The following is a 17970-nucleotide window of genomic DNA, read 5'->3' on the forward strand; positions in this document are numbered from 1 at the left end:
TTAAGCTTCCGTTAATCCAACCATGTGATACGTGTCCCAGACCTTCGTTCAGGTGTGTGTGTGTGTGTGTGTGTGTGTGTGTGTGTGTTCGTACTTAATTGTTCTTACCCAATTGTATCTATAGGAGTGAGTCAAGCTCGTACTGTCCCGTGTCTTAAACTATTTTCATTGTACATTTCCTTAAATTTATGAACTGTTTTGGCACACACTATTTCATTCGGTAGTGCATTCCACTGATCAAGTGCCCTATTGGGGAAACGAAATTTCCTTACGTATTTATCGCGTCTCCTTTTATGCAGTTTTTTGCAGTGTCCTCTTGCTGATGCTTCCCCATAGGATATATATTCATTGATGTATATTTTCTCCGTCCCTGATGTGCATTTATATGGCATAATCATGTCTCCTATTTTCCTTCTTTCCTGTAGTGTTGGCAGATTCAGTTTTTCTAGTATTTCTACGTTGCTTAGATCCCTTAAGCTTTGTACCCATCTTGTAATGTCCCTCTGAACTTATTCAATCTTATCTATGTGTTTTTTGAGATGAGGATTACAGACTACTGCTGTGTACTCCAGCGTTGGTCTATGAATGATGTTATTATCTTTCTCAGCATGTTTTCATTTATGTCTGTGAATGCTCTTCTCATATTTCCAAGCAGTGTACAGTATACATATTCCGTACCTTCTCACTGATGTGGTCAACTGAAGATAGTCTGTTATTGATAATCACACCTAGGTCCTTCTCTCTTTCTGATATGTGTAGGGTTTTACTTCCTAACTTATAATCTCAATCTGGTCATTTCGCACTTTTACCAAACTTGATTACATAACACCTGACCACATTGAATTCTATTTGCCATGTATTGCTCCATTCATGAAGTTTATTCAATTCTTCTTGTAGCTCTTTATAAGAGTCTGTGTTAGTAATTCTCCTTTGTAATTTTGCATCATCAACAAACATATTTAGATAGCTTTCATTTCCAATGTTATTACCTATGTCATTTACAGTATATATACTAAAAACATAATTGGTGCCAGCACTGAGCCTTGTGGAATTCTGCTAGTCACTTCCCTCTGTGATGAGTAATTTCCCCTTAGTACTGTTCTCATTTCCCTTTTTCTAAGAAAGTCTTGCATCCAACAATACAGTTTGCCTCGGATTCCTCCTTGATGGTACAGTTTCCATAGAAGTCTTTAATGCGGTACTCTGTCAAATGTTTTCATGAAATCTAAATAGATACTGTACACCTACCCTTCTCATTTCTGTAACATTTCTGCAGCTCTCTCATAGTAGTTTAATAGATTAGTAACACATGATTTTCCCTTTCTGAAAACAAATTGCCTTTCTGTTATCATACTGTGTTCTTGTAGATGGTTTACCCACACTTTTCTTATCAGCTTTTCTAATACCTTACAACACTGGTTAGTGATATATAAATCCTTGGTGATAATTTTGTTTCAGTTAGGCAAATAATATGTGGTTCATTTTCTTTGATATAGTTATTCATTTCTAATAATTCATATACCATTCCATCTGCATTACAGTACATCAACTTAATCATCTTGTTTACATACTTGTCGTGACTTGGGTCTACTACATTCCCGCTTTTTTATTCCCTTCAGTTTATGTACCGCTTTCATACCTGCTATCCAATTACCTTGTAAAAAAAATGTGTTCTTCTCTTCATCTGATCTCTCCTCGTCCTTTGTTTTTGCCTCCTTCCTCTAGTCTCTTAGTAATCCCAGTTCCTCTTGAGAGTTAGGCATCTTTTTATCCATACATTTTTGAATTTCTCTTTTTTTCATAAGAGTGTTAGCATTTTTTTAGTATCTCTTCCAAGTGTTTACACTCTGGAAGTTTGCTTGAAGGGGCCTTGATTCGCTCTGGAAGGTTACTTTAAGAGGCCTTGATTTATTTCACTCATATTTCGCTAGCCTTTTGTGTTCCTCTATGTCTTTACTACAGATTTCCCCTGATACTTCCTTCAATATGCACATAACATTTGCCATCCCCATTTTGTCTCTCGATTTTATTTTTTTTTTTTTCGCTCTCTATACCAGTGATTACTACAGATTTATTGATATCTGCTGAATATTTGACCAATTTTAGATTGTTTGGATTATTCTCTTCACTTCTTTTTTTTTTATACTCTTTTCTTCAACTCTTGTTTCTAAGTCTTTCTTTACTTTCACCATTTCTGCATACATGGTTTCCACATCATTTTTTAGCTTTGCATCGCTTCATTCACCTGAGTTATCCTCTCAATATCACTGCTATGATCTATCAGAGTGCTTGCTTGGCTTATTGTGACTGTATCATTTCTGAACTCTTCATAATACTCTCGGGATTGACAACTGTGCTTGCCATTTCACTAATCTTCCTACTAAGTAAACCCACCTCAACTGACAGCTCATCTATTGTTGTGTCTTTCTTGTTAACCTCCTTTACTAATTTTTCGTTTTCCTCTGTGTGTGTGTGTGTGTGTGTGTGTGTGTGTGTGTGTGTGTGTGTGATAGCAATTCTTTTTTTTTTAGTTTTATGTTTCTCATCCACTCACTCCACATCCGTTTGGGGACAGGGTGAAACAGATTATGAGGGACACTGCCCCATCCTGCTGCCAGGGATCGTTCCATGGTTCCTTCTTGAGGTTCAGGTCAGTTGGGATTTTGAAGGCACAAAGTCTTTAGTAAGCACTAAATTTTTAGTCTCTTTCCAAGCTCTTCACCATTTATTTTTGGAACATTTGTCCATAAATATACAAATGGTTTGATGTCAGATACTGGTGTTGAATTTGGGTTAAGGTAAAAGGAAAGAGAGGGGGTAGACACCATGAGGCGCTTGCCCACATGCTCATCTCAGTAACTTAGGCGTTTTAGCCCGTGGTGGGAAGTTCACCGAATATCGTATTATGCATAGCCACTGCATTATTCACGTTACCAAAGTTACCTCCGGTTGGTGTTAACATACGGTAGTGGTTTTCCATCCTTTTTGTAAAAATGCACACACACACACACACACACACACACACACACACACACACACACACACACACACACACGGATTTTTTTTTTATGGAATGCCTACCCCTCTTTTCATTTAATTGATAATGAAATATCTGTCAATCTACCGGTACCTATCAGTCTATCTATAGATTAACCAATCAGTCTATATATATATATGAGAAGCTGTGTATGTGTCTGTCTTTGCATTTGCTCGTTTCTTTCACAAAAACAGTAATAGATATCAACCTAATTATTTTTTCATTAGGTTGGCGTAAGTCGAGGTAATGTCTGAAAAAAAAAAAATGGCTATCAAATGCACCGCGGCGGGTTGGAAATTGCGACACGCAAATATGTTTGTATGTTTCTTCGTTTGTTTCACATGAATGGTAATAATATCATCCTAATTCTTTTTCCATTAGGTTGGGGAAGTCCAGGGAGTGTCAGAAAAATATCCCCCCCCCATTTTTTTTTTTTTTTTTGTAGGTATCATCCACAATGCGACAGCGCGAAAGTGATGGCTATCCCGACAAGTGAAAATATGCATATATCATTTTATAAACTTTTTTGACACAACTAGTCATTGTGCCCTCAATAACATTATGTTATGGGAAGACTTTAGTTATTCCCGGAAATTTTGTGGGAAAGCACCAGTACACACACACACACACACACAGACACACACACACACACACACACACACACAAACACACACACACATATATATATATATATATATATATATATATATATAAATATATATAAATATATATATATATATATATATATATATATATATATATATAATATACGAGTCGCTCTACCTACTGTATATCTATCTATATATATCTATCTATCTTTGTGTCTATCTGTGTGTATATATATATATATATATATATATATATATATATATATATATATATTACTCTTTTTACAGGTCACACTGTTCTGCTACCGATAACATGTAGTCCAGTACTACCTGTCTCACTGTCTGATGGCAGCGACTAATCCAGCATCCCCACTGGCATTGGCCACTGAAGGAATTAAAACAAGACCTGTCAAAGGGTACGTGAGCTTCTTAAACAAATGGCTATCTAGTAGCGTGGAAGAAACTCTTTAACCCTGCTTGGCAGTCCACCTAGAGGGGAAATTCGGAATCAGACTTGGATAATCTTTGTTTTTTTCAGAGATGCCATTCTTCTGTCCACAGGCTAGTGGTAAGCCCTCCCTTGATTTTGGAGGTTCAAGGTGGGATTTTATGATCCCCTCCCCGGAAAAAGTTACATATTGCACTGCCTAAGAAGACATAGAGGGATCAGGGTCACGATGTGCTGCCTGACCCTTACGCAATTTTGCTGTGGGGGTCCCTCCTCAGGTGCCACCCTGGTGAGGCTTCTCAGAACCTGCCATGCGTCGCCAGTTATGATGGCTGCTGGGAAAGCCTACAGGACCCCATCACCTTCATGATGGAATGGGTGACCTGTGGTCCCAATCCTGTTTTGACTCTCGTCGTGGTGGCATTGTGGACACGCGAACCCACTGAACAATATGTGGATTTAACCTTCATGAAGCATTACGAAATATCATAACACACCACATAATAGCTAGTAACATATACATGTAATATAGAGGTTAGAAGAAAGCCGTGCCTAAGCGGGAGGGGTGGAGGAAAAAGCGTTGCACATTCTTAGTTAGGAATTTCACACACAGCACTATGACTCCTGATGGGAAACTTCCACAGGTTTGGAAAGTTACACACACACACACACACACACACACACACACACACACACACACACACATACACACACACACACACATTCCCTTACGCATGACACAACCAGTCATATACTGTACAGCAAACTGGGAGAGACAGAGTAGAAGGGGTTAAGAGAGAGAGAGAGAGAGAGAGAGAGAGAGAGGAAGGAACAGAATGCGCGGAGTTAGCAAGCATTAAACTGTTCTCACCTCAGTACTGCCCTTGTGAGATACTCTCCCTGAGGAAATAACCTGCAGTCAAACCCCAGACTCACCTTTATCATTCTCCTGCCGTCCACGACAAGTACAACAAACATTATCTTCTTCTTAACCCATCCCATCCAGCACATATTCCAGTTAACCCTTCCCACAGCCGGGCATTGCTGAAAAAAAAATCTCAAAAATTGTCTATTTTTATACCCTCATATCTCACTTAATACTTAACCAAAAATTAAAAAAAACGAAGTGTCATAATACTCACCAATCCTTCGTCTTGAAGCTGATTGCATCAGATGGTCCGTGAAGTGCTTGTAGGTAGAGTGAGTGAGTGGGGAAAAGGGGAAATGTTTGTTGTTTTTTTGCCCAAGTCCGTATGCGTGGCAGAGGTTCGGAGACATTACTAAGGCTTAGACTAGCTCTCCACAATAATAATAACGCTTCCAGAAGACCAAAATCCACCACAAACACTATTTACGTGAAAATTTTTCCATAATCAGCCGTACTAGCTGCTGGGAGGCCGGTACCCATAGCAACGACCTGGAGGCAGGCTGATCGCCTCACCACCATACTGGCTTAGAGACAGACAGGCAGACTCCTTCTCTCTCTCTCTCTCACACATACACACACACACACATGTGAAGATGTTTGGCTTGCATTGTCGTTCAATTCTGGCACTGCTGTGTAACTAGATGTCTGGATATTTAAACTACTGCAAGTACTACAGTTATTACTACTACAACTATAACTACCAGTACTACAACTACTACTACTACTACTCAACTACTACTACTATAAATACTACCACTACTGCTACAAATACTACCACTACTGCTACAACTACTGCTACTACTACTATGGTACATAACACCTAAAATAAAAAAAATTCTGTGAACAAAATAGTTATTCACATACTGCCCATAATCCAAAATACTATGCTGTATTTTCCACTATAAGAGATTTTTTCTTTGATTTAGACTTTTTCATCAGAGCAAATATGCACACAAAACTATGAATAAAAAATAAGGCACTGATTTCATCATGAAACAAACTTTCTGCATCCTTTATTCATGTAAACAGACAGAGCAGTGGAGCCAGGCATCGTGTTTCCTCCTCCCTCCCTCCTCCCTTTCTCCACTCCACTGCATATTCCAGTATAACATTTTTTTTTTCCTGTGATTTATACTTTTTCATCAAAACAGACATACACACATGATAATTTTGAATAAAAAATCATGCACTGATTTCATCTTGAAACAAACTTTCTCCTATTATTCACCTAAATAGACAAGGGGGTGGCGCGAGGCTCAATGAACCTCGTTTCCTCCTCCCTCCCTTCTCCACCTCCTCCCTTTCTCCACTCCCTACCTCACCTTCCATCTCCTCACCCATGTGTTGTATCCCTGTTACACTATCACTAAGGCCTTTTCTTTTCTGGCCTTTGGACTTCATTGCTGTTGAAGTCTGAGGCTGCGGATGCCCAACCAAGGATCTGGACACAGGGAAAATTTTTTGCGTAGGTCTATCCATGAGGGAGGTGCGCAGGTAACTGGTGCATGACTCAGATGCGTGCAGGAGGCTTGCCAGTGTCTGCGTGGGGTGAGAATAACCAGTGGAATATTCAAAGCCGCAAAAAACAAGTTCATGTATATGTGTCACCTGGATGGACCCAGGGAACCACGTATACTTGTAACCCAGACTCGATGGGCTAAAATCCCTACAGTCAAACACACTTTTGGAAAATCTCAGCAATGACAACGATATTATATCTGATGATTGTAAGCATACGAATCCCATTTACAATTCTACAGTTGAGTCCACGTTATCAAGACAGAAAACAAAAACCACTATAAGATCGAACCATACAACGCCCCACAACTTTATACTGGCAGTGGTTTGATGCTATACAATTACAACCAACCTCCCAATCTCTCTCTCTATCCATGATTACATATCGACACTGGGGGCAAGCAGTGAACCAATGAACCATGATACAATCTATTTATGCCTCACGATTTTATCAAAATTCAACATTCAGCTACGACAATTCTATTCAGCTACGAGCATTAATTCTATGATTCACGTTAAGCCAAAACCATCTATGATTGCCACAAAACAAGCCATATATACAAGCAATATTCATCAAGCAAACCAACCTATGCAGCAGAGAATGAGGAGGCACTGATTCAGTGGTGACAGATGAGACAACGCAGCACAGTCAGAAGCAGCCCTGACCCACCACTAACCTCAGTCACTACACTCACCATTACTCACCACTACCCCATCACCACCACTGGCACTACAACTACCAGATCGAAGAGTCGACTTGCGCTGTGCCAGCGTTTGCTGAAAACACCATAACACATCAGTAAACCCGTGTCTAACACCACCATCACCACACTCTCCATTCCCACCATGGTAAAAAATCAGTGAGTTGAATATTTACCTCATTTAAGTACAAAACACTATGACAAACACAGTGATAGACTAACATTCTGCTGAAACATAAAACGTGCATCATGGTTACAACTTAAGTACATATACCTACTTCAATTATCTACATTAAGTCAGTCACTAAGTACTTGCAACAACAATAACAATTATATGTTCTATATATTCACTCTTTTACTATAGCATGCATACATAAAATAAGAGTTTCATGCATAAAACTAGGCAGTATTCCATCTGCAAAGTGATCAATAAATTATACTATCACATTAACCCATTCAGTAACAAAAAGAATTGTCATAAACAGTTATAATTAAAGCTACTGTATCTGGTGGAATCAGACAAATTAAAGTACAAAGAAAATCCAGCTGAGAAACAGAGATAGAAAAAAGGCCAACACGAATGAAGTTAGCAAGAATGAACAACCTCTTTCACACAATAAATTGTGAGGACTAAGATTTCCACACAATGCTGACACATGCTTTGACAACCATAGGTACAAACGAACACCAAGTGAGGGTACAATGTTTATGTGTAATATACATTATATTTTTATATATATAAAAATATGGGGTCTAATAATATCATTTTCAATAATAATTGTGCAGTATAACTAAGTCTGTACTTATTGTGTAATATTACTACAGCTGGTGTTATATATGACTGATTCATAATTCACTTCATTGTTGTACCTTGCTATCGTGTTACTATTATGTAATTATATGCATGTGCAGGCAATTATCATGCAACTTACAATGTAACTTACAGTGTATCTGTACAATATTACTGCAGTTACCTACAGTATTACTGCAGTTACTACAATAACTACAATTTTACTACAGTTTCTACAATTAACTACAATATTACTGCAGTTACAACAATTAACTACAAAATTTCTGCAATTATGTTACAATTACGATAATACTTCTATTAATAATTTAATTGTAACAATTTTACAATTAAAACTACGGTTATATAATAGTTACATTTTTACGATGTAACTGTAATGTTCCTACAATTCTGTGTTGCCAAAATTATGTATTTCACTTCATCATCATACAAGTTGAGTGCAATATTAGGCATTACTATAGGCATAACACAATATACCAACTCTAACGTATGGAAGTGAAGCTTGGACGTTGTTGGAAGGACACAAGTCAAGAGTGAGAGCAGTGGAAATGAGTTATTTAAGAGGAGCCTGTGGAGTCACATGGAGAGACAGGCTGACGAATGAGGATATAAAGGAGCGTTGTGGTGTGGATGTGGATGTGATGGGAAGCGTTAGGAGGAATACACTGAGGTGGTTTGGCCATGTGGAGAGGATGGAGGGTAAAAGACTGACGAAGAGAGTATATGTGAGTGAGGTGGAGGGGGGAGGAGGGAGGGGGAGGCCGAGGATGAGATGGAGGGATGGGGTGGAGAGGTATATGAGAGAGGGGGGTTTGAGTTGGGAGCGGGGCAATGAAATGGCGAGGGACAGGGCGACGTGGAGGCGATTTGTTTGTGGCCACCCCAAACGGGACTGAGGCATCTGGCAATAGATAGATAGATAGATAGATAACACATTATTTAATGTAATGACCTAAAATTATTAACATTGCATAAATATATGTGTATATCTGTTTTACTTACACATTTGTGCCACTATATCACTACAATATGTTATACAATATTCTGTATTCAATTTTATTACCATGTCTTTACTCCATCGCATATATTATACATACAGTATAGTACTACAGTATGTTATGTTTCTACAATATTATTGTCTCTACAATATTGTGATGAATACCATGTATTAGTAGGTTATAACAGAATATGTACAGTAATTTGTTACTATGCTGTCATAGGAATGCCAGTTAGACGCGACCGAGCGATGTTAGGACGCTAAAATGTCATAACTCACTACATAATAGCTAGTAACGTATTAATGTAATATAGAGGTTAGAAGAAAGCCGTGCCTAAGAGAGAGAGCTGGAGAAAATGGCCCTGCACTTTCTTAGTTAGGAATTTCACACACAACACAATGACGACTGATGGGAAACTTCCACAGGCTTGGACAGCCACACACACACACACACACACACACACACCCACACACACACACACACACACACACACATACCCTAACACGTGGGGAAATGAGAGAGAGAGAGAGAGAAAGAGAGAGGTGGTGAGGAGAGGCAGGAACAGCGGAGTGCGCAGAGTTAGGAAGCATAAAACCGCTCTCACCTCAGTACTGCTCTTGTGAGATACTCCCCTTTAAGAAAAAGCCTTCAGTCAAACCCCAGACTCATCTATATCTTTCTCTTGCCATCCACGACAAGTACTACGAACATTCTTTCCTTCTTAAAATCCATACAGTCTAACACACTTTTGGAAAAGGGTCAGTGATCACTACGATAGTAAACGAATGGGGGCGATTCCAGGCCTTAACCTCTGTGCCTTAGGTGTCGGACTGGTCCAATGTGCGTGGGGTCCTGGGAGGCCCCTGGCTATCAAACCAATCTGATAGTGCTTTCTCGCAAATGTTTGAAGCTCTCGCCAATTTATTTTTTCACCACTACACTCTCCCAGGTGCTGGGATGGCTATGAGTTGCCAAGGTTAGTTATGCAAGTGCAGTGCTATCGTGTGGACGGTGACTTCTTATTCCAACTTGTCTGATTCTGTCCCCTAGTGTTGCTGTCTCCCAAGGCATGCTACATTCACCACTGCCAAGTCTCCTACCATGCCCAGGCGATGACTAAGTGACTCTGCAAGAAGGAGGGCACCTGAAATGACTGTCTCGTCTATTTCAACCAATGAAACATCGCCCTCTGAGGTTGGTAGCTACCCCGTGGAGAATGATGTAACGCAGTCAGGCTCCCAAGCCTCTTCCTGGAACTCCATTCCACCCCTGGAAAGTGACGACCCTGCAGCCTACCCTGCATCTCCCTACCTTTCTGATGGGTGAAGGAAATTATCTGACGAGTCTAAGAGTGAGAAGTGGAGGGCGAACTCAAGAGGGAAATAATTTCCACACAAGTCAGGTGCATGCACCTATGTGCCACCCTAGCAACTCCAACCCACCTGAACACCATGCGACATCCCTGCCAGGTGTGCTTATTCGATTATCATTAGCAAATCTATAAAGCACATGTGTGTTGGGCTTTGTAAACGGTGGGTATAATAGTGTGAGTAGTTAGTGTGTGTAAAGAGTATGAGTAAATAGAAAAACTGGCTCAGGGAAATAAAATGAACTAACGATGTGCAAAACAGGAATAAGGCTACCGAAAATTATAGCCAAGAAAATAGAAATATAAGGAAGATATTTGTATATTTATATTAGCGTACAAAATTAGGGAAGTGAGTTGTATGGCAAGAAAACCTACTCTAAACAAAGTTAGCTAGAAGTGTTTTTTCCATTATCATCGGCTCATAATCTATTAAGCACAGGTTTGTGTAACTTCGTAAACAATATATATAGTACTGTCTGTACATAGTGTAAATCGTAGGTATAAACAGATAAAGCACCTCAATAAAATTTCATAAGCTAAAGATAAAAGAAATAGATTTACGGCTGTTGAAAAGTATAGTCAAGAAAACAGAGATATAAGGAAGTGATTTGTATATTTGTAGTGGCATGTAAAATAGCAGTGAGCAGTATGGTGAGTGAAACTATGATAAGTGAAATTACACAAAAGATAATTAAATATAAATGAAACTAGTATAAATGATATTTTATGTGTTTAGGTTGATAATCGTATTATGCTGTAAGTGCATCTACAGTGAAGTTTATAGACACTTCTGCTTCCTACACCGGATGGTGAAGGGAAGCGGCTGGGAAACGCTCAGCTAGCCTGCACGCCTGAGCCAAGGATGTGAGTCTGGTTTCGGACAAGGCTGCATGCGTGGCACAAAAAGTTACCCATACTCATCATTTCCTCATTCCTCAACACAAGTGTCTGGACGTCAGGGATTATTTGCAGTGGAAAGACGAAGACTATGAAGCTGCCCGCTCCTTAGCAGCTGGATTCAAATCATGATGTGAGCAGTTGTTGTCACTTGACTCAGATTTCCATACATCCATTATTTGTTGGGAGATAAAATGAGTGAGTATGGCAGTGATTCCCAAACTGTGTGCTGCTATGATATCCTAAATGTGTCACAAAAATTTTGCTGCTGATTTTGATCTCTGCAATGAAATTGCTGTATACTGCCATTACTCCTAATCTAAGGTGACTCATTAAACATGAGTACATGTCATTCTTGTTAATGTACGCGACCTCATAATGGATTGCTGGTACGCAGTTTTGCTGAAATGTATAACATGAAAATAATGAACACATTCTTTCACAAGAGAACATGGTGAAAACGGACCTAGAGAAGTCCTAATGGAGAAACAATGAAATCGACACCATTATAGCAGATAAGAATAACATGGTCATAAATGTCACAGTTATCAGCAAAGTAATTATAGGAAGCGAACATAGATTGGTAGGCTGCACAGTCAGATTCAACTTCAGAGGCGAAAGAGAGAATCTGCATAAAAAAAAAAAAAAAAAAAAATCTTCAATAAAACAAAGCGGACACACAGTTACTTTTCACTTGCAAATGACGTAAAGATTTCAGGCTTTAACCCGCTGCATCCCGACCGATTTTTCACCACTGACCCCCACCCCCAAATCCTGGCAGATTTTCAAAAAGATTTTTTTTGGTTAAAACCTCTGCTTTTTATGAGAAGAATTAGAATATGCCCATGAAAGTGCTCAGCTGAGGTTATAATTGCGTTATACAGGTTCCCTCTGAATATCTGGTACCGTCTTCTATTGGCTGTGTTCCAGAGAAAACGTTTCTATGGAAGGCGTTACTATTCCAAACCACTCATAACAGCTTAGATATTTATTTATTTGGTACGAATTTATATGTAGTAGAAGAGTATATTGGTTTTCAGACAATAGTATAGGTGATATAATCGTTGTTTCACTCACCAAACACATCAACATACTGCACCTTCCTTTACGATGTTACCGCCTCATCACTTCTGCTTGTTTCTTCCTCAGGCTTCTTTCTTCCTTTGTCTTCCACCTCAGGAATCACTATTGCCTTGAATTTCGTCATTGGAGAGACCGTGGAGAGACATGTCTTTACTGGCCAGGTCACTGCTAATAGATGAGTTGCCGAGAAAATGGCGTGCGGGGGGGGGGAGGGGAGGTTAGGTGGGGCCATTCAGTATCCCTACCTGACTGTGGGTAGAGGAAGGTCTCCCACATATGCCTACCAAAAATCATCTATGAAACTTGAAAAATGTGGAAATGACAGACCTCACAATTGCAAAATGTATGAATATGACATCGGGTGTCACCGTGACAAAACGTGGTGACGTACCATACGTCAACGGGACACCTCAGGTTAAGTTATGCTGAATCTGATACTAATGTATTGTACAGCAGACTACCAAAAATGCCAGAGAATCGGTGGAGGTAGCAGGGAAACCTCATATAACCAAAGCATCAAAGAAAGGGGACCATTTCAAACCCTGTAACTATCGTCAAATTGCTTTAACATCCTCTTTCAAAAGTTTTTGAGTCTATTTTTAACAGAAAAATTTTAATGCATCTTTCCTCTCACAACCTTCTTTCTGATCGTCAGTATGGGTTCCGTCAGAGACGTTCCACTGGCGATCTTCTCACCTACATTTCAGACTCCTGGACATCCTCCTTTCAGGACTTTGGCAAAAGCTTTGCCATTGCACTTGACATCTCAAAGGCTTTCGATTGAGTCTGGCATAAATCTTTAATTTCCAAACTGCCCTCTTACGGTTTCTATCCTTCTATCTGTGCCTTCATTCCAGTCATTCTTTAGCTGCTGTTGTAGACAGATATCGTTCTTCTCCAAGATCTATCAACAGTGGTGTTCCTTAGGGCTCTGTCCTACCACCAACTCTCTTCCTTTTATTCATCTATAATATTTTAAGCTGTACATCTAACCCTATCCACTCATACGCTGATGATTTAATCCTTCACCTTTCCATTCGGTTCCTGCAACGTCCATCTCAGCAGTTACATCAACAAACAAGGGATGAGGCTATGGTGCACCTAGTGTTTGACTAGGCTCGTATCTCTGATTGGGGTAAAAATAATCTTGTTTTTAATGCATCAAAGACAGTTTTTACACCTATCATCCCAACAAAATTTTCCAGGAGAACACTCACTAATGTTTTTTTTTAGGCAAGAAAGAAGGAATCAAAGGCCCCGAGCCCGCAATTATTGTTGCCTCTAAGAGAAAAACAAAATACAAGAGAGAGCCAAAATCCAGATCCGATCATTTTGAGATGCCTGGATACATTGCATTAGAAAGACTGGAGATCATAGGAAGCAGGAAATGTAGACAAAGGGAGACAGTTCCAGAGTTGACCTGTTACATAAATGAAGGACTGGGAGTAACGGTTAAGTCTTGCATTAGAGAGTTGGAAAGAAAAGGGATGAGAGTTTACTGTTAGACGGGTGCTAAGCACCCGTCGTAAAGGAGGAGGAATGCATGCAGACAGTTCAGAGGAGCAGTGACCATTGAAGTAGCGATAGAAAAGAGATAAAGATGCAACAGTGCGGTGAAGAGACAGAGGTTGAAGGGAGTCAGTAAGAGGAGGAGAGTTAATGAGACGAAAAGCCTTTGACTCCACCCTATTGAGAAGAGCTGTGTGTGGGAAACCTCCCCACACATGAGAGTTGTACTCCACACAGGGGCAGATATAACCCCTGTATGGAGTCAACAATTGTGCAGGGGTAAAGAAGGAACGGAGTCATTTGCAAGCAGATTTTACAAGAGTTGTAATATGATCTTTCCAAGATAAGTCCTGAGTAAATGAAACCCCAAGCATGTTCAAGGATGATGCAGGATTAAGCTGAATGTTATTAAACATTAGTGGGTATCCCTGTGGAAGATTTTGTCGGGTTGATAGGTGAAAAAAAAAATGAGTCTTTGATTCATTAAAAACAACCAGATTATTTTTACCCCAGTCAGAGATTCGAGCCAAGTCAGACATTAGGTGTGCTATAGCCTCATCCCTTGTTTGTTGAAGTAACTGCTGAGATGGGCGTTGAGGGAACCGAATGGAAAGGTGAAGGGTGGAGTCATCAGTGTATGAGTGGATAGGGTTAGATGTACAGCTTAGAAGGTCATTGATGAATAAAAGAAAGAGAGTTGGTGATAGGACAGAGCCCTGAGGAACAAAACTGTTAACAGATCTAGGAGAAGAACGATGGCCATCTACAACAGCAGCTATAGAACGACCAGAAAGGAAGCAAGAGATGAAGGCACAGATAGAAGGAGAGAAACCGTAAGAGGGCAGTTCTGAAATTAAAGATTTATGCAAGACTCGATCGAAAGCCTTTGAGATGTCAAGCCTCGAAAGGAGAATGACCAGTGGAGCATCCCTGACGGAACCCATACTGACGATCAGAAAGAAGGTTGTGATAGGAAAGATGCTTTAACATTTTTCTCTCAAGAACTGACTCAAAAACTTTTGAGATACAGGAGGTTAAAGCAATTGGACGATAGTTAGAGGGGTGGGAGTGGTCACCCTTCTTTGGGACTGGCTGAATGAGAGCAAACTTCCAGCAAGAAGGAAAGGCATAAGTTGATAGACAAAGCCGAAAGAGTTTGCCTAGGCAGGGTGTGAGCACAGAAGCACAGTTCTTGAGTACAACAGGAGGGACTCCATCAGGCCCATATGCCTTATTAGTACTGAGGCCTGTGATGGCAGAAAATACATCAGCTGAAGAAATTTTTAATATCAGCCACGAGGAAGTCAGAGGTGGGAAGTGATAGAGGAACAGCTCCGGAATCGTCTAGGGTGTAATTGGAGGAGAAAGAGTGAGCGAAGAGATCTGCTTTATCAGTAGAAGAAATAGCTACAGAGCCATCAGAGTAAAATGAAGAAGGGAAGGATGATGAGGTAGAGTTGTTTGAAGGGTTTTTGGCAAGGTGCCAGAAGGAGCGGGAAGATTTCGAGTTGGAGAGTTGAGAGCATTTAGCACGGATGAAATTATTTTTAGCAGAACCCATGGGGATGAGGGTGGGTTCATGGAATGTGGGAAGTTTGAGGGGAAGAGCAGGGGAAGTCGTTGAGGCATTCAGTAGGAGGTGGGTGGATGTGGCGTGTTTGCAGGAAGTCCGGTACAGGGGTGGATCAGCCAGAAAGATTTTTGGGAAGGACTGTTGCTATAAGTTGTTTTGGCAGAGGGGGACAGACGGATATGGAGGTGTTGGTGTGATGGTTGCGGAGAAATGGGTGGAATATGTTATGAATGTTTTGAGAGTAAGCGATAGGATATTGGTAGTGAAAATTCTGTTGGGAAGAAAGATAGCTGTGATTATATCGGCATATGCTCCACAGGCAGGATTGGATGAATCAGAGAAAGATAGATTTTGGGATGATTTAATACGTGTCGTGGGTGGTATGCAGGATGATGAGATAGTGATTTTGGGAGGGGACTTAAATGGTCATGTAGGTGAAGCAGCACAAGGTTATGAAGGAGTGCATGGGGGATGTGCATATGGTCTAAGGAATGCAGAAGGGGAAAGGATACTCGAGTTTGGGGAGGCAACGGACATGATTGTGTGCAACACATATTTTAGGAAAAGCGACAGTAGGTTAATTACGTATGAGTGTGGGGGAAATAGCAGTCAGATAGATTATTTTCTGGTTAGGAGGGCCGATAGGAGGTTAGTGAGGGATGTTAAAGTTATAGGAAGTGAGGAGTGTGTGCAGCAGCACAAACTACTGATTTGTGATATGGTGCTTAAAGAACAAGTGATGAAAAAGAGGACTTATGTACCTAGGAGGAAAATATGGAAGCTGAAAAACCAAGTAGTAAGGGATGCCTTCTATAGCGAGTTGAGGAGAGTGGTGGCTGAACAGGGAGCTGTAGACAGAGGCGTTAATGAACAGTACAGAGCCTCAAGAACAATTTCTTGAGAGTAACTTATGTAACATGCGGCTGGACAAGAGGACCACCAAGACATAAAGTAACTTGGTGGTGGGATGAGGGTGTAGAAGCTTCAATTAAGGAGAAAAGAAGGCTTTTCCGGGAATGGAAGAAGGGTGGTAGCAAAGAGGAATATTTGGCTGCCAAGCGTAGGGCTAGGAGAGAGGTATACAGGGCAAAGTCTGAGTCACAGAGACAATTACTTGATAACCTAAATCATGGGGAAAGGAAAAATATATATAGGGTGGCAGGTCAGGTGAAGAGGGATAATCGGGATATCATAGGTGAGCAGTGTGTGAAGAATGATGAAGGAAGGGTAGTGGTGAACAGTGAGGATATTAAAGATGCATGGAGAGAGCATTATAACCGGTTGTTGAATGAGGAGTTTGACTGGGACAGGCAAGGTTTGGAGCCAGCAGATCCAGTGTCTGGCCCTTGGCCTTTGATTGATACTGCTACTGTGAGTGAGGCAATAGGCAGGATGAGGGTGGGGAAGGCAGCAGGTGTGTCTGGGTTGACTGCCGAAATGTTGAAGGCCTCAGGCGATATAGGGGTGAGTTTAGTCACTGACCTGATAAATAGGATTATTTATGAGTGTGTTGTCCCAGATGATTGGCTGAAGAGTGTATTTGTAAATGTGTATAAAGGGAAGGGTGATGCCCTGGAAAGAGAAAATTATAGAGGTATAAAGCTTTTAGATCAGATAATGAAGGTAATGGAGAGAGTTTTAGAAGGTATGATTAGAGAAAGAGTGAATATTGATGAGATGCAGTTTGGGTTTATGCCAGGTAGGGGGACCACTGATGCCATATTCATTGTTCGACAGCTTCAGGAAAAATATATTGGTGGGAGAAAGGATCTTTATTTTGTTTTTGTTGATTTGGAAAAGGCCTTTGACAGAGTCCCTAGAGAGGTGGTGAAGTGGGCAATGAGAAAGCTTGGCTTGGAGGAGTGGCTGGTTAGGGTGGTTATGGCCATGTATGTGGGTGCTCACACCCAGGTGAGAGTGAATGGAGATTTGAATGATGAGTTTTCCGTGAATGTTGGTGTGCATCAGGGGTCAGTCTTGAGTCCCATGTTGTTTATCATGGTACTTGAAGCCGTTTCACGTGATTTAGAAACGGACTCCCGTGGGAGTTGTTGTATGCTGATGATTTGGTGTTGATTGCAGAGAATGAAAGGGAGGCGGAGGAAAGGTTTAGGAAGTGGAGAGATGGTGTGGGGCAAAAGGGTTTAAGGGTAAATGCAGATAAAACAAAAGTGATGATATCTAGGGTTGGTGGCGGTACTGTCAAAGACGAGGGAGAGTGGCCATGTGCAGTTTGCCACAAGGGCGTGGGAAGTAATTCCATCTTGTGCAGTGTGTGTGATGAATGAGTGCATAAGAGATGTAGTGGTATCAGACTTAGACTGCGAGATAATGCTGATTTTATGTGTACGGCGTGCCGGGGTGAGCAGGTGGAGATCGTCAGACGTGAAAGGATTGAACTTGCTGGTGAATCTCTTGAGTGTGTGGAAGAGTTTTGTTATTTGGGAGACATGTTGTGTGCTGGAGGTGGGGCTGGAGCTAGCTCTGTGGCTA

Source organism: Coenobita brevimanus, chromosome 40 (assembly GCF_032717465.1).
Source record: "Coenobita brevimanus isolate Jiangsu-jjx chromosome 40, ASM3271746v2, whole genome shotgun sequence".
Classification (NCBI taxonomy): Eukaryota; Metazoa; Arthropoda; class Malacostraca; order Decapoda; family Coenobitidae; genus Coenobita; species Coenobita brevimanus.